Source organism: Electrophorus electricus, chromosome 5 (assembly GCF_013358815.1).
Source record: "Electrophorus electricus isolate fEleEle1 chromosome 5, fEleEle1.pri, whole genome shotgun sequence".
Taxonomy (NCBI): Eukaryota; Metazoa; Chordata; class Actinopteri; order Gymnotiformes; family Gymnotidae; genus Electrophorus; species Electrophorus electricus.
The window spans coordinates 767,501-785,000 of NC_049539.1; the positions used below are offsets into that span (position 1 = coordinate 767,501).

The window sequence follows — 17,500 nt, forward strand, 5'->3', positions numbered from 1 at the left end:
ATTAGAATCTAATATAAAATTAAGTATAAAATAAAAGAAAGTAGCTTTGATGAAGCTCTCTTGCTATATCAAGTAGATTTTCACAATCGAGGAGATGTGTCTGCGCTTGGAGCTCAGCCTGAGAACAGAATGTTGGTGAAACTCGATCTCTGATCATTTGCAATTCTCTGGGACAGTATTCAACGCGTAGAAGATAATATTTCACATCCCGAGCGTGCACATCACAAACACGCCCTCCTGAAGTGGTGACACTGATGTAAGCCCGTGTGCCACTGCGGAACACACATGCTCAGAGTCTCAGGGTGCTGCTTGCGTCTGGCTTCTCTTTTGGAGTGTGGCTGTTGTGTTGCCTTCTTTCCCATTAATGCAGCATCATCTGTTTGGGTGGCATTTTCTCAGCCTATACGCAAATCATGCGTTATTCAATTCCAGTTTCTCTTCCCGGGCGCGTTATTTATGAAGAAGGGGGCAAGATCTGAAGGATTCTGGGGACGCAATGGTCTCTGAGCAGTAAAAGTGCGTTTCCAGGTTATGAAGCCTCTGTTACCACGTAGGTGACTGTCGCCAACATACGTCACAGTAAACAGAATGCAAGGAATCATTTGTTTGTTTTGCGAGGTCCTTTCTTCAGAGACCTGCTCAGTTGCATACATAAGGAACAAGGTGTGGAAGACAGACTGTGTTTTCTCCACAGCCCTGTGCAGTTCCTGTCATATTAAGCTACCTCTGGTCATAACACACCTCTGTGTACTCTGGCTATATATCAGGGAGTCCCTTAATAGTGTTTTTAAATGATGTTGGTATATTTTCACCTGCTTCCCTCATTGTAAACACAGGAAACTAAAGCCAGAATAGCAGATAGTTGGCTAGTGAAAAATGTATAATATCAGTGAATATTCAATATAATTCGTTATGTTTTTATCACTGTACAAGAGCTTTCTGAATACAAAAGTAGTTTTGCAGAGAGGGGCATACGGGAGGATTTGTTTTTCATGGATTTCTCTCTCTCTCTCTCTCTCTCTCTCTCTCACTCTCTCTCTCTCACATGCGCATGCACAATGTTTTATGATGCTGTGAAATATATTTATTTATTATAGTTTTAGAGAAAAAAACATGGAAAAATATAGACTTGAAATCAAGTTAGTGTCTTCAGAGTGATCCAAACCCACATATCTGCTATATCTGTATTTTTATCTGGTATTTTACTACCATCATCAAACCAATAGAAGGTGGTAACAACAAACATAGAGGAGTCAGAGGAATCAGAGGAGGAGGAGACAGAGGAGTCAGGAGGAGGAGTCAGAGGAGGAGGAGACAGAGGAGTCAGGAGGAGGAGACAGAGGAGTCCAGGCAAAACTCTACAAAGGCTTTTTGGAAGCATGCCTCTTAAATTGCCATTATAAACATAAAGCTGCTGTCTCTAGGACTCTCCTTAATGCATGCATGCGTGTGTGTGTGTGTGTGTGTGTGTGTGAGTGAGTGTGAGTGTGAGTGTAGGGACCCATCAGGCGTGCTATTATATTACATTTCTCAGTGGAATCTATGTTCAAACATCACACCATCACACACACACACACACACACACAGACACACGCACACACACACATAACATCCTGTTCTTTAGAATGAAAGGTTAAATGTGGAGGTCTGGTGACGGAGTGACACACTGTTTGGAGTGGAGTTACAATGAAGGAAAGTGTGACATTATGAGAGGTAGCCAGGAAAGTTCAGACTGGACTGGGAAAACAGATCTACGTAAATCCGCAGAATGAACAAAAGGATTGGTGCAGTCCCAAGGCCCTGCCCGTTTCCTGCTGTGCAGTGGAGTGAGGGGAGTCTGAGAGGATACACCTCAGTGAGACTCACCTCAACATCTAGCCTTGCACGAGTGGCCTCAATCACAGGTACCCTCAACTCACTAACAGGAGATCAACCAACAGCTATTCATAAAACAGCAAAAACCAAACATTCTTCTTTAAAAGAAAGTAATTCTTAATTTGTGTATTTAATTATTTGATTTTCAGCTGGTATGTTATTAAAAAGGATAGACTTTAATATTAAAGGAATTTGCATTAATTTTGACAGTGTGGGCAGCTGTGTCTGAAATAACATAACATTGCACAATAAACACAATGTTAATCAACATTGTGCAAAGAGTCCACTGGCGAAATTCTACCTCCTGTGCTACTGTAGACACTCCCAGGCAGGAATACGGGCCAAGCCCAAAATTGCAAATTGCTTGTAATGGTCCAACAACAAATAATTGGTGAGAAAATTAGCAAGTTAAAAACCCACTCGTGACCTATGCTACCATGTGCCGATCACAGCTCGTAGAGGCAAAAGGACTCTGCTGGAAACAGGAAAAACTACCATCATACTCATCTTAGTCTTATGAAAACTTTTACATTAAATCTAATAATTGTCTGGGTGTTCCAAAACATTTTTCCAAAACATCTTCTGACTTGTTTTTGCCAGTAAAAGATTCATAATTTTTTGGTAATCTGCCACATCTGATAACAAGACTCAACACAGAAGCCACCATGAGAGACATCTACAGGTAGAGCGCTACGACAGAATTACGACAATGCCCGTGTACACAAGTGAAGAGAATAGGCTCTAAAAATGCAGTCTGTCATATGGGGCTTGCTGTCAACAACTACATAGCTGTTGGTTTTTTGTTTTTTTTCAGACCAACTGCAGGTATTCTGAAATTTACAAGACCCTAATGGCACAGCAAATCTCTGTTTCACTATTAGCTGTTAAGAGAACAGGTGGATGTTTTAAAGGACAGTTGATGTTGTCTGAACATAAGGATGTGTTCGAGCAGAGCTGACTGCCTGCTGAAATGTATAGTTCTCAAAGAAAAGTAGAATAAATGCCTTTAAAACAGCAGAATTGGACCTCTGAAAACAAGACCCTTTCTTGAAGGACAATAACCCGAGAGGGTTATCTAATTCAGGCTTTGTGTGTTAAAAGTCTCTGCTGTCTAGGAAAAACAAGAAGGACAGAATGAAGGTTTTGGCAGGATATGAGACGTTTGATTCCGAGGGGCTCAGCAGGGCTGTGTGTACTCATGAGTCACAGTGTGAGTTGCATGGTGATGGTCGAGAAAGGTGTCGTCGGAGATCTGCTGAGAAATACAACAGTGAATGCATCTGTGTCACATGGAGATTAAAGTGTGGTGTGGGGAGTCTTCTCATCTGGTATTAACAAAGTCTTCTTAGCTAGTGTGAGAGTCCCTATATATCTGCTTTTCAAGCCTGGATTATGACCAAAACATAGAACAGAAAGCTCACAAAACTGTCACCTTTACTCATAACCTGAGCTAGTGTGTAGTGAATTAATATATTTGATCTCTAGGAGATGTCTATGCTTGCAGACTATCTATGTGTTCAAAGCTAGAGCGTACTGTGTTTCTATGGTGTACTGTGTTTCTATGGTGTACTGTCTTTCTAGTGTACTGTGTTTCTACAGTGTACTGCTATTTTAATGTACTGTGTTTCAAATGTTCTGTGTTTCTAGTGTTCTGTGTGTCTATGGTGTACTGTGTTTTTACGGTGTACTGCGTTTTTAGTGTACTGTGTTTCTATGGTGTGCTGTGTTTCTAGTGTACTGTGTTTCTATGGTGTAGTGTTTCTAGTGTTCTGTGTTTCTAGTGTTCTGTGTTTCTATGGTGTTCTGTGTTTCTATGGTGTTCTGTGTTTCTAGTGTACTGTGTTCAAGTTCAAGTTTGGTTTATTCGTCACATACATGGTCATACACAGTATAACTCGCAGTGAAATGTGTTTCTATGGTGTTCCGTGTTTCCTTTCTCTTCCCTACATCTATAAGGAAGTGAAGAGCTCTGAGATGACGCACCAAATCTTGTTTACTTTGGGATGCTGCAAGCAGATTTGTGTAAACAAGTACTAACCATTTGCATCATCTTAGGTTCAGCAGTTCACTTGAGAACTCAGACACCATAATTCTTGGACACTCAGTGACCGTAACTCTTGGACACTCAGTGACCGTAACTCTTTATTTGTGGATAGTTTGTTGTAAAGTCAGCCTGAAGTAGTCACGATATAAAGTTTGGAAATATGGGAAATGCAGTTTAGCAACCTGTAGACACAGTCTCACTTACCTCAACGATAGAAAGTAGATTTAAAAAATTTGATTTGCGTTAAGGGATGTGCACTGCTGGTGCTTTACGAGAAAAATAAACATATACAGTTGTGCTCATAAGTTTACATACCCCTGGCAGAATTTGTGAGCTGTGTATGGTTTCTGGAGAAAACATCGGAGTCAGACTGCAAGCAGTCGTGTCTCAGTAGTTCAGGTACTGCACTAGTAATCAGAAGGTTCAAGTCCCACCACTGCAAAGTTGTCACTGTTGGGCCCCTGAGCAAGTCCCTAAACCCTCAATTACTCTTATTGTACACAGTCATAATTGTAAGTTGCTTTGGATAAAAGGTGTCAGATGAATATAGATCAGACAAAACATGTCTTATTTTAAATATGTTTAAAATGATCAAACTATTTTTGATCAAACTGTTATGCATCACAGGCTAGCCCTATCATTAAATACACCATAGCATTAACAGGAATAACAAAACATTCCTGATCATAATTTGCACACTCAGTTACATCAGTGAAAGCTTGCAGTCTTTTGATAGTTTGTAATGAGGCCCCGTTCTGTTCTCGTGGTGTCCAGCTGCAAGCCTCCAGCTCCTGGAGACTGTCTGGTTGTCTGTCATCAGCTGCATGTTTGAGTTCTTCCCAACACGCCTCAGTGTTGTTGAGGTAAGAAGACCGTAACGGCCACTCCGGAACCCCCACCATCTTCTGCTGAACCCACTGAAGGCTTGATATGGCTGGTTTCAGATCTCTGTCAATCTGCAAAGTCCAAAATGTCCCATGCACATTATTGATTAGCATATTTTGGGTGTCTAGGTGTTGATTGGTGTATTGTAAGGCTGTATTGAGGCATCGCTAGGTGTTGATTAGTATATTGTAAGGCTGTATTGAGGCATCTCTAGGTGTTGATTGGTGTATTGTAAGGCTGTATTGAGGCATCTCTAGGTGTTGATTGGTGTATTGTAAGGCTATATTGAAGTGTCTATGTGTTGATTGTTATATTGTAAGGCTGTATTGAGATGTTTCTAGGTGTTGATTGGTGTATTGTTAAGATGATTTGAGGTATTTCTATGTTTATTGTATTCTAAGGCTGTTTTGAGGTATCTAGGTGTTGATTGGTATTGTAAGCAGGCTGTTTTGAGGCATCTAGGTGTTGATTGGTATTGTAAGCAGGCTGTTTTGAGGCATCTAGGTGTTGATTGGTATTGTAAGCAGGCTTATTGAGGCATCTAGGTGTTGATTGGTATTGTAAGCAGGCTGTTTTGAGGCATTTAAGTGTTGATTGGTATTGTAAGCAGGCTGTTTTAAGGCATCTAGATGTTGATTGGTATTGTAAGCAGGCTGTTTTGAGGCATCTAGGTGTTGATTGGTATTGTAAGCAGGCTGTTTTGAGGCATTTAGATGTTGATTGGTATTGTAAGCAGGCTGTTTTGAGGCATCTAGGTGTTGATTGGTATTGTAAGCAGGCTGTTTTTTGGTGTTGGTTCAGCAGTCTTTTTTCTGGCAACTCCATCGTGGTGCCATTTTTGTTCAAGTATCTCTTTATCATGCAGCCAAAATAGACACAGAACTTTGTTTTAGAGAAGCCTGCAGACAGTGTTTCTGGCTTTTTCCTGGCAGCTGTATGTGAAATCTCTCTTCCACTACCTGACCACGGCTTTGTATTAACAGAAGCCATCATTTTCTACTTTTTGAACACTGCTGACTGGTATTTTCTTAGGATATAGTTTCAAGTTTCAAGTTTCAAGTTTGGTTTATTCGTCACATACATAGTCATACACAGTGTAATTCGCAGTGAAATGGTGGAGAGTGCTCTGTCCAAACTGAGGAAAAGAAAACAGGGGTGCATAGAGAATATCTATAGGATATCTTATGTACTTGATATATACCTGATTTATGAAGTTGAATTACTTTTGATCTCAGATCTTACATGATGGTACATTTGCTTTCCTTATATATCAGTAACAGTCATGGAGGAAATTCACAAGAGCGCCTCAAGCTAATGACTATTTATACACAGACATGAATTACAATCCAACAAGGCACAGGTGTGGACACGTACTCTTCACTGCCATCCCAACCTGTGTGTGGCAACTCGATTATATATATTATCCCAAACATATTTTAGGCCAAACATTCAAGTGTATGCAAACTTCTGATCAGAGCAATCTGTATGATTTCAGTTATCATTTACATTTATGGCATTTATCTGATGCTTTTATCCAAAGTGACTTACAATTTTGACTGAACACAGCTTGAGTAATTGAGGGTTAAGGCTCTTGCTCAGGGGCCCAATAGTGGCAACCTTGCAGTGGTGGGACTTGAACTGGCAACCTTCTGATTAACTACTAAGCTACCATTGCCCCCCCCACTGGTTATCAATATGAGTAATGAAGGTTACACACAATTCTATGATGATAAATTGCTTCACCTGACCAATCTTCCTACATTTATGTAAGGAGAGCTCTTCTTCCATGTAGTTAATCCTGTTTAACTTTCGGCTGTGTCTGTGACTAGCAACGCTAACAACCACATGTTTGTGTATCCATAGGGTATGTAGGACGCATCTCCATCAGCCAGAGTCGATACAGCACTGTGATATGGTCACTAGTGAAGAATCAAATGTAGCTCACACAGACTTCAAATTAATTTGCATATACATTTATTACTGTTGATAATAGAGGACATGTTTGAATACCACATTCAGACATTCAGGAGTGCACAGATTGCATTTAGGTACACGGATACTAAAAGGTCTTTCTAAACGTTTCCTCTCCACAGTGCTTTTATCCTGTTCATGTCCCACCAGATTTTCAGGGACCCTTTTTGATGCGTCACGCTGGCTTTTAGTGCATGGCGGACCACAGCCGTGCTAAATTAGTGCCCCCCACGGGACCCACTGTCATTGTGGAGCACACCTTCTTTCTGTCTGCAGTGTGTGAGTTACGTAATAGTTTCCATAGGAACCCAATCAGTGCATGTTATTGTTTAGGTCTTGCATCCAAATTGCTCTTTCTTTTGGCTTCATAAACAGATAAGAGAGAATTATGGGTGGCAGTCCTGCGTGTGGTCGTGGTTAGATTTCCAAGCCTCTGTGCTGAACTGGATGTTCCGGGAACACATGTGAAATATTGCCGTGGTCATCCTCACATTCAGACTTTTTTTTTAATCGAGTGCTGGGAATTTTTGTTTGGTACATTCTCAGGATGCCAGTTTTGATACGTCCAGACTGTTTTGTTTTTAAGCTTTGAAGGTGAAAGCTGGATATAAATAACTAGTCCACTGTCTTCTATAAAGAGAGCATCAGAATATTCCAATTGTTGTCAAAAGGCAGAACTCACAAACAGTTCATATCAGAAGGCAGAGACACTCCTCCTGCTGCAAAGCGAGTTATTTTGCAAAACAAAGTTTTGACAACTTCACAACTAGGGTTTTTTTCTCTTTTTTTCTCTGTGATGAATATTAGTAATTAAAGCAACGCTAGAGTGTTGCTGTAGCAACAGACTGCAAAATGATAGCAGAGCTTCTATAGTAGCATCAAGCAGTGTAAAAATCAATGCCCTTGACAAAGTGAATCTGTGTAAATAAAATCGCAGTTATTGAAGAGGCTTGGGTTTCCTCAGAGGCAGGAGCTATACAAATGGATCCCAATTTAACTTTTAGATGCTCCAGAATGTTCCATAAGCTGAAGGAGGTAGAGAGAGGGATGCCCGATGACGTTTGATGGATGAAGGGCACAGAGTACTTCCCCTGTGATTGCAGACATCAATTTGCACAGTTGAAATCCGTGACATTTCAGATTTGCCGGTTTAATTACTTCGCAGATAGCACAGGAATCAGTGACTCCGGTAATTACAGAAGCTTTGACTGAAGCTGAAACAAGATTTTTGCGGCAAGCTTGACAAACATGCTTCACGCTTAGTGCTTCATTTTAATAGCCTTCTTTAAAAACTCTCCATGCTCTGTGTGATGGTCTGGCTGGAGCCTGTGTAGTGCTGTAGAGAGCTTTAGGGTGGTGCAAACCATAGAGTAGCAAATATGGATGTTATACAGACCTACAGCTTCTGCAGACCTGATACAGTTATGGACTTGTAACATATCCACAGACCTCACAGAGCTATGAAACTGTACCTCATCCGCAGACCTGATACAGTTATGGAACTGCAGTACATGTACAGCTCTGATACAGCTAAGAACTGTAGCACATCTGAAGATCTGTAACTTGTCAAATCCTGAAGAATTATTAATGCTTATTTGACCAGCCATGCAGAATCAATCTGCCAGTGTAAAGAAATATAGACTAGAGCACTGAAAGGCAGGCGGAACAATTGTTTCCCACTTAAAACGGAGACATCTCCCCAGGCGGGACAATACACCTCATTTATCAAGCATTCACAGATTAGACTGTAGTATAACGGCGAAAGCAGGAGGATCTCTTACAGTATCTCTCACAGCTCCATGAATACACCTTAGGACACCACGGAAGTTCATGTACGGTAATGGTGCCAAAACTGAAAAGTGCCCCACATACAGCGTTCTAAGAGGAAAAGCATTCTGTGAAGAGAAGTTTCATTAGAAATTGTACACAAAGTACACAAGTACACAAAGAGAGAAAGTTTCCAGAGATACAAGTTTGGAAATTGAATCTGATGTCTGTCCCTGTTTGGCTGAGACAAAGGCTGAGTCTGGAATGACGCGGCTATTTGACCAATCTTCCAACAGAGGAGAGGGAACGTCTGCCTGCCATTCCCAAATCTGGTTGGTTGCCGGATTGCCATGACCATGTGAAATTTTATATGCAGCTACTAAGAGGAGGTCCAACGTCTTCCTAATTACCTTCTCTGAAGGTCCTAGAGTAATTGTCATTGGCCAAGAAGGTTAATGTCTATCAGCCTTGAAGCTAAAGAAAAAAACAGATGCTGAACAGATGCTGAACAATAAAAAAATTGTTTACTAGGCACAACATGAATTAATTAAGTGAAGCCTAAAACAACAAACTTGATAACAAATGAATACACAAAAGACTTAGATCTAAGACATTCAAAAGAAACAAGTGATTTCTCATCTAACTTTGGATTTCTCTTCACTTTCAGAACTGTTATCTCTTCTTGGCTATGACAGTTTGAAGTCAAAGTGAATACAAATTTAAACCATGCAATTACTTTGTTGATGATTATACCTCTAAAAAGAGAAACGTACAACTCTTTGCATTTTGGATACTCAGTGGCACTGAATCTGACATAAAAATAGATAATTCCACCAGATTAATAACTTTGAGAATAAAAATTTTATGGACATTTTTTTGGTGTCCTTTCATTTGATGGAAATTAAAATCTGGTAGAATTTTGGGAACAGTTAATATATTTAAAGTAGGTCTCCCAGTCCAGTGGTGAATTGCAACCCCTGGTTTTCCTGATGCATGGGTGAAGAACCTGGAGCAGAAAAGGGTAAATGATCAGGCCGGGGTGATATGACCTTCTTGTTTTAGAGTTTTAATCCCGATTTATGGCTGGTGTTGTTAAAACATCCTGGCACTTTAGGGTTCTGATCATTATGAAACTGACAGTCTCCAAGGACTAGGGGGTGAGAAGGGTCAATTGAAAAAAATGAGTCAAAGAGGGAAGAAGCAAGCACCTGACCTTTGCTTGACCTTGTGCTGCCATGTTTAGTGCCTTGGTGTTGCCCTTCAGTCCTGCCATTTCCAGCTATTGGTGGGATTGTCTTATGTCAGCCCCCTGCTAACTGTGCATGGTACATTCCATGGAGGGGATTATACTGCCATGGCATCTCCTCTGCTTCCATGGTGACCACACCTCCGGTCTGACTGAGGTACTCTTCCATCAGATCATCCTTGGAGGCCGTTGCTTGGATGCACTCACAGATGTATCATGTCTCACTGTGGATGGAGGTTCTTACACATTCTAGGCCCTTTCCCCCTCCTTATGGCTGGTGCCCCGTCCAGTCCAACCTCCAGTTGGATTTTGGGTGGAGTGCTCCGGGTATTGTGAGGAGTTTACTGATCTTGACATCAGAAGCTTCCAGTTCTTCTCTTGGCTATCTTATTCTGGCTTCTGCATGTCTGATGTTTATGGCTTTGATCTTATGGTTCCCATTCGACTGACACTTGAGGATCCGTCTTACCCTGTGGAGGTACTCAAATGTTGCTGCCGTTCCCATTTCTGCCTCGCGGTGTGATTGGTCCAACAGGTATTTGCAGCCGTTATCGAGATCCTGGGACCTGAAGTCGTGTGTTTTTGTGGAAGTTCAGTTCCCAGTTCAGTTTACTTTTTCTCTTTTTACTTTCAGCCAGCCACACTTATCCCAACCGAGTGACCTTCTTATTTCCTTTGTTGTAGATCCTGGTCATGTAGATCTATGAGTCACGGACCATGTAAAGTTTGATATACAAGAGATGGCTGATGGTATCTCCACTCCTGAATCTGTACCCATATCTACTCTTACTGATGATTAAGCTGACAGGATTCAGGCCAAAGCAGAACAGCAATGGGGAACACCAGTGTATCTCCTTGATAAATACCACAGTTTAGGCTCACCTGGATTTTCACTGTGTTGGCTTCTACTATCGTCCTCCAGTGTTCCATTGATTTGTATACAAAGAGCCTTATGGTCTTAGTATCTTTATAAAGATCTAGGCATTTGAGTATCCAGGTGTGTGTGGCATGGAGTGGTATGCGTTCTTATAGTCAGTCCATGCAATGCATAGGTTGTTCTGTCTGGTCTTGGAATCCCGGGGGATCTGTTGGTAGGTAGTGCTTTGAGTCTCTGGTGGTGTTCCCAATCCCCTTTTAAGCAGTGCTCATGTATTTGCACATATCATTCTCATTCAGCTCGATGGATGACCGTATTCCTGACAGGTGCTCCCAAGTTGTGGACATGCAGGTTATCAGTTTGTAGTTGGAAGGTGTTTGGGCTTTGTTGATGTCCTGCCTACTGTTGGGCTGTCCAGATGGAAGCCAGTATTTAGCAGCTGCTACCTGTGGTCTACTAGTTGGCCATACAGAGCTGTTAGTTTCTTCAGCCAGTTAGCATGGATGATGTCCAAGCCAGCAGCTGCCCAGTTCTTTATGTTTCTGACCCACTCTTGGACATCTGCTATTGTGATGATATTGGTTTCTGCTCTGGGAGAATATGGTATCATTTTAGAAGCACTTGGTCTTCCAGTACTGTTCTATTTCCACTCTGGGTGAATCTCCAGTCAGGGTTCTGCTACACCACATTTGGTAAAGAAGGCCTTTACTCTTTTGGCCGCTTTTTTATGTGTATCTCTGCAAACCAATTCTGTAAGCATTTTGTATCATAGAGACTAGAACCTCACTTATGGGCTGCACATTGGATTTCTTCTGTAGCCAGTTCCTGTCTTTGATCTTTATGTACTTCTGGAGCTCTGTCCTACAACCCAAATTGTCTTTTATCTTTGTTTACAGCCTCTGTTTCCATGGGGAACAGTGGAAACTGCCTATGGCTTGTATTTTTTGTATTTTGTATTTTGCAACATGATTACTGCAGTGGCATATACCAGTTTGTTGGCTTCAGTCATATTGGCTGTTGCTGTTGTGCTTACTGCTACTTCTACATAACATGCTGCTATGTCAGGTGAGCCTGCAGTGAGGGCTGACTGCAGTTCACTTATTCACTTATATAAAATGTTATCGTCCTTTCTCAGATACAGTGAGCATTCCCCATTTCATCCATCTCCAGTTTCCTTATGTGCATCATACAGCCTCTTTCGTTAAGCGCTTCTGTCGTAGCATGTCATTAGAACCTCGTCCAACCTCATCCATCTATGGTTTGTTTCTCCACACTTTCCATTCAAATTGTCCTGGTTCCTCAAATTTCAGTACAGACATTATTAATCTAGCAGACATTGTTAATCAATCTGGCCAAGCTAGAGTGACTCTCTGTGTTCATGCTCTCAGTTTCAGACGTAGGCAAATTGAACATTAGGAATCTTGTCCTAAGGACTGATATTGGTACTAACAGTGATTTGCTTGACCCAAGGATCAAAGCGCAGTCTTCTGTGTCCAGTTGGGTAAAATTAATTCCTAGACTGTATGTATGTGTGTACGTATATTTGAATGCCTCTGTTTGTATTAATGTCTGCACGAACGGCTGTCCTGACCTTGTGGCCTGTTGTCTTACTGTGGACTATCAATCCTTATTGATCCTTTTTAATGGTCTACATCTGATTTTAGAAAATGAAGTGTCTATATTTGGCATCCTGTCATGCTTTGTGTTATTTTATGGGTCTGATTCGGGTAGCTGATGCAGCACTGCTACTGAGCAGCAGTACTGATTCAGTGTTGACCAAACATTGTCCCAGTATTGTCCCAGTGTGGTGCCAGCATGGGCTTGCAATAGCCCAGAACTCCCTGCTGCTTCATGTCTCCTGGAGGTGAAGGACAGAATGAGTTCATAGGCTTCTGCCTCTCTCTAGTCTGGGAGGCCATAGATGCAGTAGAGGCAGTTAGCAGTAATGTGGGTCTACAGTGGTGGAGGTCTGTGGTGGTGGAGGTCTACAGTGGTGGAGGTCTGTGGTGGTGGAGGTCTGCAGGAGTTGGGGTCTGCAGAGGTGGAGGTCTACAGTGGTGAAGGTTTGCACTGGTGGAGTTTGTACTGGTTTACCAACTACAATTATTTGCTTCACTGCATTTGGTTGTTTCTGTGATAGAATGACATGACTTTGCCTGAAATGAGACAGCAGTCATGTAATCACTTCATTTCATGCTTGTTTTTGTGTAATTTAGAATAGTAACAGCAAAGAGTGGATATACTTGTTGTCCTCCACACATACACACACACACACACACACACACACACACACACACACACACACACACTCACACACACCTTTTGTTTTTGGCCACTGGGATGGACAGAGTTAGGGACCGGGAACTAATTGTTCTGTTGGAGAGTGATTGCAGGGGCTTGTCCTAGCTCTCTTTAAACAGTAATGGAAGGATTCTGAGGTATAACACAGAAGATTAATTACCAGGTGGTGTTAAAAGCCTCCGGGGAAATAGGAAAGATGACTACACCATTGATTGGGCTTCTGTTTACCAGCACTTCAGGTCCCAGGAAATAACAGTTTCCCTTTCACACAAATGGATTATTATGGGGACCCCTTTCCCCACCTGTAGGGCTACAGCTAGGGGGCGCTAATGAGCTCACCGCACTTAAGGTCACCTGAAGGGTAGCAGGTGGTTAGCGTAACTGTGTTAGCATAACTGAGTTAGCGTAACTGAGTTAGCATAACTGGGGGTTGTTTCTTCCTTTTCTTGGCCTGCCTGTCGTTCCATCTGATTTGTGGTGCTGGACGAGCTTGTTTAATGAGCAGTAATGAGCTCCTGCAGACAATCTTCCACTAAATTTATCATGAACCTGACTAAACTCCCTGGCAGTCCAAATGGAAGCGTCTCAGTTTTTGGCTTGACATAGTGGTTCTGGGCACTGGAACTGGCCATAGTCCTGCTAAAGATTTTTTTTTCTTTTTTCAATAACTCTCTTTAAATGAAATGTAATTAATATACACATTTCATTATTAATTTCTACCACTACCATTTTTTCCCCTCTTATGTTATCAAACAATAGCAAAAATCCTGCCAGCGCAGCAGTGCCAGATCTGCACTGTCGTGGCTTTTGTCCTCGGGCCCTTCGTGACTTCAAAGTGTTGTGCCATGACCGATTCATGAGCTGAGCTGAGCCTGATGTTCCTGTTACCTCCCTTAGTGGCTTTAGCTAGATGCCAAACCCCCCAGTTTAATAACTTTTTCACTTGTGCGTTTTCATAGCTTCTAACCTTTAGTCACTGTATCTTAAAAAGTCTGTTATTTAAAAGAGCAGAAATGGAATTGGAAATGATCTGGACACTGAGTGTAGTTTTTATGCTTCTCAGAACAGAAAACACATTTTGTTTTGGGAAGAGTTTTTATTGAGTTTTAGTGTGTCTTGCTTAATTTTGATGAGTTTTTCATTTCACAGGGAGCAGGGAAGATGAAGCAACTGAATTTGAAGGACGTGGGTTGTTACCCTCTCTCAGCCACTGGTGAACCAGAGCCACAGTGTGTGCAGAGCCACAGTGTGTGCAGAGCCACAGCTCTGTTTGCCTCCTTGGATTCCTTCCTCACACTCTGCCTCACTTTTTCACACTGTTCCGTTTATTGGTGGTCAGGCCTTTTACAGGATCTACTGTAGCTTCCTCTCACTGGTGTGTATGTCCTGTAATGTTGCTTAGAACATCTCTGGATAAATATTTTTTTTTAAATGTAGACCTGATGCATCCATCTATAAATACACTACACTTTCACGGACACATCAGTCAGTCCCTGCATCTTTGTGTTATAATCTTCATCGACATTATTACCCTGGGGACTAAACACTGATACAGAAATGCAGAGAAAAGCTCTTTGGCGTTTGTCATGTTGAGATCCGATTTCTTTCCCTGATTCTAAATTCATTTTCTGTTTTAATATTATCAAAAATATGTCAGGAGAAAAACTGGATTTTGTGTTAATTTAAATTTTTTTAAAGTGTCTGTATCTGTGTGTTTATATGTGTGTGTGTGTGTGTGTGTGTGTGTGTTTGTGTGTGTGTGTGAGTGTGAGTGTGTCTGTGTGTGTGTGTTTATAAGTGTGTGTGTGTGTGTGTGTGTGTGTTTGTGTGTGAGTGTGTGTGTGCGTGTGTGTGTTTATATGTGTGTGTGTGTGTATGGGTGTGTGAGTGTGTGTGTGTGTGTTTGTGTGTGAGTGTATGCGTGTGTGTGTGTGTTTATAAGTGTGTGTGTGTGTGTGTTTATAAGTGTGTGTGTGTGTGTGTGTATGGGTGTGTGAGTGTGTGTGTGTGTGTTTGTGTGTGAGTGTATGCGTGTGTGTGTGTTTATATGTGTGTGTGTGTGTGTGTGTGTGAGTGTGTGTGTGTGTTTGTGTGTGTGTGTGTGTTTGTGTGAGTGCGTGTGTGCGTGTGTGTGTTTATATGTGTGTGTGTGTGAGAGTGTGTGTGTGTGTTTGTGTGTGAGTGTGTGTGTGCGTGTGTGTTTATATGTGTGTGTGTGTGTGTGTGTGTGTGTGAGGGTGTGTGTGCGTGTGTGTATATGTGTGTGTGTGTGTGTGTGTGTGAGATTGTGTGTGTGTGTGTTTGTGTGTGAGTGTGTGTGTGTGTTTGTGTGTGAGTGTGTGTGTGCGTGTGTGTGTTTATATGTGTGTGTGTGTGTGTGTGTGTGTGTTTGTGTGTGTGTGTTTGTGTGTGAGTGTGTGTGTACGTGTGTGTTTATATGTGTGTGTGTGTGTGTGTGTGTTTGTGTGTGTTTATAAGTGTGTGTGTGTTTATAAGTGCGTGTGTGTGTGTGTTTATAAGTGTGTGTGTGTGTGTGTGTTTATAAGTGTGTGTGTTTGTGTGTGAGTGTGTGTGTGCGTGTGTGTTTATATGTGTGTGTGTGTGTGTGTTTGTGTGTGTTTATAAGTGTGTGTGTGTTTATAAGTGTGTGTGTGTGTGTGTCTGTGTGTGTGTGTGTGTGTTTATAAGTGTGTGTGTGTGCTCGCAGGTTAATAACTTTGTTGGACAGGTTTGAATAACATACCCACTCTTTTTCCGTGACCCTTTGACTGGCTGTTTGCCCCACAGGGCAGAATGAGTCAGTCTGCCTTCCTGACACTGGAATCAAATCCATGAGTGTGTGGCACGTGTGCTGAAATCTGCCGCAGATGCACAGGAGGCAATTTAAAGTGTATTCCGCTCTGCGAGGAGTCAGAGCTGGGAGGCTGCTCTCACTTCCTGGAGGGGTCTGTGCGCAGGGCAGGGCCAGCATGCGGGAGTCCGTGACACAGCTTCTCCACTGCACCCGGCTGAAGAACGTCGTCAGCCTATTATCAGTCAGAAACACACGACTGCGTAACCTTCTCTGGAGGTGCACCAACAAACAGCAAGGAACGTGTGTGAGTTTTCTCCTCTGGAGCTAAACTCCTAGGAGGGTTTGCAGTGTATAGTGTTGTGACAGTGGGCATCACTGTGACTTATCTTCTAGCTTTTTACAGTCTTTGTCAGATGTTCCTGGTTCTGAAATTGTTCTGGAGAGAGACATGAGCTTCACCTGAAGGCATATCTGTGTAGGACAGTCACATGCCGATGGGTGATCTTGACTGAGTGAGAGAGTGAGGATGGTTGTGGTGTGAGAGGGTGAATATGGTTGCGGGGTGAGAGAGTGAGGATGGTTGTGGTGTGAGAGGGTGAATATGGTTGCGGGGTGAGAGAGTGAGGATGGTTGTGGTGTGAGAGGGTGAATATGGTTGCAGGGTGAGAGAGTGAGGATGGTTGTGGTGTGAGAGGGTGAATATGGTTGCGGGGTGAGAGAGTGAGGATGGTTGTGGTGTGAGAGGGTGAATATGGTTGCAGGGTGAGAGAGTGAGGATGGTTGTGGTGTGAGAGGGTGAATATGGTTGTGGGGTGAGAGAGTGAGGATGTCTGGGGGTCTCGGTGATCACTTGTTGGGATCATTTTCTATGGCAGGAAATAGCAGAGAGGTCGTCACAGGATTTTTTAAGAACTATGCACTGCGACAACAGATGTTATGTGTGTGTGTGTGTGTGTGTGTGTGTATGTGTGTGTGTGGGAGTGACATGTAGGAAAGCCATACACTTAACAGTTAAGCTATGCATCTCGTCATAGCAAGTGTTGTAAATGTGCCCTGGTCACACCAAGTGTCGGTGGTAATGTTAGCATGTGCGCGCTGTGCACTCTCCGTACGAAGGCGCAGAATGTTCTAACTTTGTAAATGACACCTGCTGTGTGGGATCAGTGGAGGGATCAGGAGTTCTAAAGCCTGTTTCTCAATATGTGATCCTTCACTCTAGAAGGTCATCACATTAGCACCTGAACTGATGCGGTTTCCATCTTGTCTTGACACTGTCCGAGTTTATTGTCTGCAGTGAACTGGCATCAGACCAGTAGTGGCTTTTTTTTGAAGCACGTACATTCTTGATGACATAATGTGTTATTTCCAATTCTACTGAAAACACGGTAGGCTTTGTCTTTGTTCTGAGCTTCATATTATTTTTAGAGGTCCAATATAAAAAAAAAAACTAACCAAGACAACAGGAAATTCTCCGTGCTCCCATCTCCGTCTGGGCGTGTGGTGAGTAATGTGATCACTGTCCTCAAATAAGATAAGAAAGCAGATAGTCATGTCCCTTGTTTCACTTTGCATACTGTACAACAAACAGAACAAGACATAACTGTGGTTGTCATTCAGACAAATAACTGCACATAGCAATCTTTGATTAATTGTGAAGCTGACATTAAATATATGTAGTAGAAACTAAATATTGAGCAGAAATTCACGAGTGGTATTTGAAATGATGAAACAAGACTTGCC

General features: G+C 42.2%; 1 protein-coding gene across 1 annotated transcript in view; it reads left to right on the top strand.

Annotated features, from left to right (window-relative positions):
• The window catches only part of LOC113586836 (potassium voltage-gated channel subfamily B member 2), a 59,200-nt gene that overhangs the window by 3,024 nt on the left and 38,676 nt on the right, over positions 1–17,500 (top strand). The window lies entirely within an intron of this gene.